Source organism: Budorcas taxicolor, chromosome 3, assembly GCF_023091745.1.
Source record: "Budorcas taxicolor isolate Tak-1 chromosome 3, Takin1.1, whole genome shotgun sequence".
Classification (NCBI taxonomy): Eukaryota; Metazoa; Chordata; class Mammalia; order Artiodactyla; family Bovidae; genus Budorcas; species Budorcas taxicolor.
The window spans coordinates 95,457,609-95,463,608 of NC_068912.1; positions in this window are offsets into that span (position 1 = coordinate 95,457,609).

Below are 6,000 nucleotides of genomic sequence, written 5' to 3' on the forward strand. Positions count from 1 at the left end.
TAAAGTAGGCAAAATATTTTGACATTTAGTTTAACTTTTCCTTGAGTGTATTATCCTTTGGCAGTTCTGGCTTTGTCAAGGGGCCTTCTGTCAGTTTTCCAGGTCACAGTTGCCCTAAGCATTGTCTTTTGTCCTCTCCTTGAGTCTCTTTAAAACTAAAACTTGAGGTTATCAAATGTTATTGGTTGAATTTTGTCCCTCTAACAGATGTCAAACTTCTAACTTCCAGTACCTGTGGATGTGTTCTGGTTTGGAAATAGAGTCTTAACAGATGATCAAGTTAAGATGAGATTATTAGGGTAGGCCCTAATTCATTATGACTGGTATTCTTATAAAAAAGGGAAATTTGAATGCAGAAGTAGACGCATACAAAGGGAAGGCTGAGAAAACACGATGAACAGCATCTACTAGCCAAGTTATACCTGAGGCTACAAGAAGCTATGAAAAAGGAATGGAATAGATTTTCCCTCAGCCCTCAGAAGAAACTTGATTTCAGACTTCTCAGCTTTAAAGAGTGAGACAATAAATTTCTGCTGTTTAAGCAACTCAGTTTGTAATACTTCATTACAGCAGCCCCAGGAAAATAACATACTAGAGATCAGTGGATGCCCCCCACAACAGCTGGCATCAAGACTCACTTTCCCTATTTTTGGTCTCTGCAGATTTCCCTTACCTTCTTATCAGTGCAACTCTGAATTCTAAAGTATATTTAAAAAAATATTTTAGCCAGCAGTTTATTTGTTATGTTTTGGGAAGATTTTTAAGGAAATCTAGTCTTCATTTTGTTGGAAATGAAAATCTACTTGACTCTTCCAGAGTAACTTTCTGAAAATGGAGTTTGGTATCTTAAAGGTACTTATTACTTTCCAAATCTAACTTATTACTTCATTATATCTAATATCCTACTATACACCATATAAGATATTTTATTTCTCTCATTAACTTTCTAGTTCCTTGAGGGCTGAGATGATGTCTTACCTTTATATTCTCAGCATATGCAAAAGCACTTTACATTTAATGGGTTTTTAATAAATGTGGTTATTCAACTGAAAGTACTTATATATGGGTCATATGCATAGATACTTGGAGTAACGACTTTAAATTAAAAGTTTTTATTCTTAATCCACAAATGTCTGTGTTACTCAAGGTTGTATTCACAGAAGAGGGATTTTCTTTTCTTTCTGATTAATATAACTAACTCTAAACCTCAGAAAACCTGTTAGTGTATAGCCTTTCAAGCTTCCTATGTTAGAGTATTAAATGACTTATTAATAAATATTATTCCTAATTATTACAACCTTGTAAAGTAACTGTTGTTATTATTATGCCCATTTTACAAATGAGAAAATGAGGATTAAAAAGGTTAAGTGCTAAGATATATAGTATGTACCAGAGTTAGAAATAAAGTTTATTTATTTTGAATAGTGAATGGTCCTAAAGCCATTCACTCACTATCCTCTACTGCTTATTAGGGATCCCATTATCTAATGATTATGAAACTCCTAGGTATTTCTATTCTCATTTGAATCAGAATATCATAGTCACTTATTCTAAAATAATGTCTTTCAAAATACCTACTTACACATGTTTTTTATATTTTCTGTCCATGCAGTTGCTTTCCATTGTTCACCCAATATAGTGTTAGATGTAGACACCTCCAGAGTGTACATGCTAGAGAAGTCAATTATTTTGAAGTGGCCTTCCCCTTTTCTTCTCAATAAAGGAAAATTTCCACTACAGGATATTTAAATCTACAGTATCATAAATCTAATAAGATGGCGTAAGCTATACCACATACCACATATCATGTCCTTGCTTATATGTTGCTTGCTTTCTAGTTGTTGTAAGATACCATATACAATAAGATGGCATAAGCTATACCACATACCACATATCATGTCCTTGCTTATATCTTGCTTGCTTTCTAGTTGTTATATGTGTGCCACATGTAAACTTTATTTACCCAAATAGTTTTTTAAGTTCCTTGGGGTCAAGAATGGGTTTTCTCTTACTTTGTATTCCCTATAATAATAGTTCCTGTTAGCAAAGTCTTGCTGAGTCCCAGGAAATTTATACAAATTTCATTTACAGTAACAACAAATTAGGTATTATTACCCCCATTTTGCAGATGCAGAAAGCTTTGGAGACAATTGGTCTCAAAGCTATAAACCTATTAAGTGACTATAATGATGGATCCTTAATATGTGATTCTTGAGTTGATTGATTTGTTATTTCCCTGAAAGATCTTTTCATCTGGCTATAATGAAGTAACAAAAGACATGGGTTCATATCCTTATGCTATAATTACAAGCCTGTAACATGGGCAAGTTATTCAACATCATTAAATCTGAGTTTCTGGATTTATAAAATTGGGAGAATAAAGCTCAATCCATGAAGGGGCTACGAATATTAAATTAGGTTATACAGAGACTAAATAATGAATATTGACTTATTAACTTGCTTGATTTTGTGTTTTCTTCTCTCTCCTTTCACTGAAATGTAAATTGAATGAATATATTTGTAAATTAAGAAGTACCAAAAAGAAGAGATAATTATTAGAGCATCTCCTACTTTCTTTGTGTACACAATTTAACAGGATGATGACAAATTTCAGTATATTTAGTACTTTTTATGCTAACATGTTCATAACTATATTAAAATAGTTTTAGAAAATCCTCTCAGGTCAATTACCATCACACTTCCTATACAGAGACTCACTTGCTTTTTAGCATGGTCATATCCCTTTTTCTAAATATTTAGGATTTTATTTCCAATAATATTGGATAAGAAATCAGTAATCTTTTAATCTAATGGAAAAGGATTTAAATATTTTTTTCCTGTCACGCCTTTTCCCGAAATTAATGGAAGATTTTCAGGTGAGACAATTTTTCTGTTGATTTCACATCATTGTTGTTCTTTAACTTGAATCTTTTATCTGAATTTTATGTTTTGATCTGATTTCTCTTTAATCTGTTCTGTTGCTAAATAAGGAGAAACCTTGCAATGTCTCTACAGAGTTCCATTGTTTAAATTCTACATATTTAAACTCAAAATGATGATATTAAAATATTACCTTACTATAGAAATATTAAATAAACCTTACATTGATCCTAAATATAATCTATTTGTTCATAGAAGATGAAATCTGGTACTGAAAATTCTCAGACCTTTATCTTGATAATTTGAGACAGAACATTTTCCTTAGAAAGCACTTATCTTTACAGTTCTTTTATATGGCTAAGCCTCAAACTTTATGTGCTGATTTTAGGGTATGGTACATTATCTTTTAATAGGATCTGATGAGCTAAAAGGTACTTTGAATAACTTTTTTGAGAAAAATTTAAAAATTAGAATATCAAAAATTAGTATGTGCACTATATTTTATAGATATTATCCATATGTTTGAAGAACTGTACATTAAAAATTTTTAAACATAATAAATAAGCCTTTTTAAAGAAATGAAAGCAATCATTTACGTGCAGCTGTTATTATGTACAGTTTTCTTTTATATTAATATTACATTAATACTTCCCCATGACATTTGTAATGTCCCTATGGATTCAAAAAACATACATATTCCTTCTTTTAACTGTCTTTGTATAAAGCTATTTGCTTTTTCATCAGGTACATGGTATATTTAAAAACTAGGAAATTTATACTGCCTCAAAGCCATTTTGATTACTCTTAAGCAAATTCGCCAGCATTCAGTCAGTTCTGTACTCTCTCTCATGCGGCCCTACTCGGGCTGCACATTAAACAGCTCCTCAGTCTAGTCCAGATGTCCAACTGTATCCATTCACCCTTTCAGATTGGTGTTAAACTTGCTATTTTTGGACAGAATATGTATATGTTGTATTTAAGTAAAACATATATGTAATTTTAAAATACAACCAAATATAATAAATGGTTACTGTCCAACCGTGTTTTAAAAAACATTATCTACGTGAAATAGTAGAAAACTTCACTGGAAACTCTAAAATTATCCATACAAGTACATTAATTTGTTTATTTCCCATGGTGGTGTAATGGGAAAAAATTGTTTTTTGGTCTTTGCCCCACTTTTGAATTATTGGGCAAATGTCTTTACTGGTCTTGCTTTGTCCTTGCTTTTGGATTATTTAGCAAATTGCCCATCATGTAATTGATATTAAGCTAATTCAGAGGCATGGCTATCCAAAACACTTGAAAAGTCCATTATTCCTCTTATCTTTACCACAATTCTGTTTCTAATATTTCAAATTTGATTACACTAATTGTGGATGTTAAGTGGCTTTCATATATATTTGCTTCATGATAAGAATTTGAAACAATAACCTAGATAGAACTAAGACCTGCATCAGTGTATCCAGTTCTAAGATTTTAATTTATATCTTTCCCTGGATCATTAGTGAAAAGGATCTCATGTATATCTAAAAAATTATCAGCTTATATTTCTGAAGCAAATCATAATTTATCATCTTAAAAAACAGCAATAGGAAGTGAATTTGTAGTATTTGTCCAAAATATCTATTTACTCAGTATTGAACATTAGTAAGAAATATCTAAATATACACACACATACATAAAAATGCTCATATATAACAGGATTATAAAGTATTATTTGGATTACCTGCATAACCAAACATATGCTTATAAACACAGAGAACTTTGGTCCATCTGCCAAGTGTAAAATTTAATTATAAAACAATAATCACTACAATTAAAGTATATAATTTACCAGGAGGAGTAATTTATTTAAAAAAAGAAAACACTGCCTTGGATTTGATATTATAGTCCTCTCTTCATATTTTCCAAGTATCAACATTCTAACTTTTCACTAGTTAAAACAATTAGCCTTATCTTACTGTGGCAAATTAAAATATATTAAATTATTTTGCAAAGACCAGAAACTAAATTTAATACTTTTAAGATCTTGATTCTAAAATTATAACCTTAGCATATGTCAAAATTTGAATGTATTTTAAGATTCCAACTTATATTCAAAACATAAATATACACTTGCTACAACCTAATGCCCATTTTTTTCACTTAACTTTATTTTAAATAAAATACAGACAATGCTTTTTTCACTCATAGACCTATGATAAATTTTAATTAATGGGAATGATTACTTTTTAGCATCACAAAACAGGGTTTTTAAAACTGAAGTCATGTTTGTGAACAGAGAAGTAGATGACTGAGGCAGCAGGAATAAAGGAGAACTGGAAACCTTTTTCTACATGCTATTTTTGTTCATCACCTATAATGTAGAGACAAAAAAGTAAGAGAAGTTGGAAAAAAGAGAAAGAAATAAATATGGGGACAGCCAAAAACATAGGTGATAGTGTAGTTAAGTTTTTTTTTAACTAATGTATTTTAATTATGTCTTATGTAACACTGAAAAAGATATTCTGGACTTCAACCCCTTTTATATATCAGAGGAGTATTACATAACTATCTTTCACAGTTAAAAATCATTCCACAATACACACTATCACTTATTTGAATTTGAGATAGGTAATACTGTACTATTAATCAACATCAAATGCTACTTAATAATGTGATCCCATTTATTCTTTTGATATATGAGATTTTTAAAATTTCATCTTTCATCATCACAGTGTAATAACTGATTGCAAATTAATTATTCTAGGCCTTTCAAATGCTAACGTTCATCCACATCTGTTCTGAACTTGGACAAAAGAAGAAATGCATATTTCTTTTTAAATGTGTATATAAGTCTAGTGTGAAGTTCTTGAATTAACAGAATGGGCATCAGAATCCTGCTACATCATTAAGGACAGTCACTTCTTAGTAAAAATATCTGAAGAAGAAAACTTTGGAACAAGAACAATTTGGGCCCAAATGGCTTTTACAATAGTTCCAAAATATAAAAGAAGATACTGTTACATTAGCAATAGTATAGAATAGCCAAATTATAGAATAATCATTCTTAAAGCATAGTGAGTTATTTTTTCCTTTAGGAAATTATGTTTCTAAGGCATACATTTTAAACCCAGG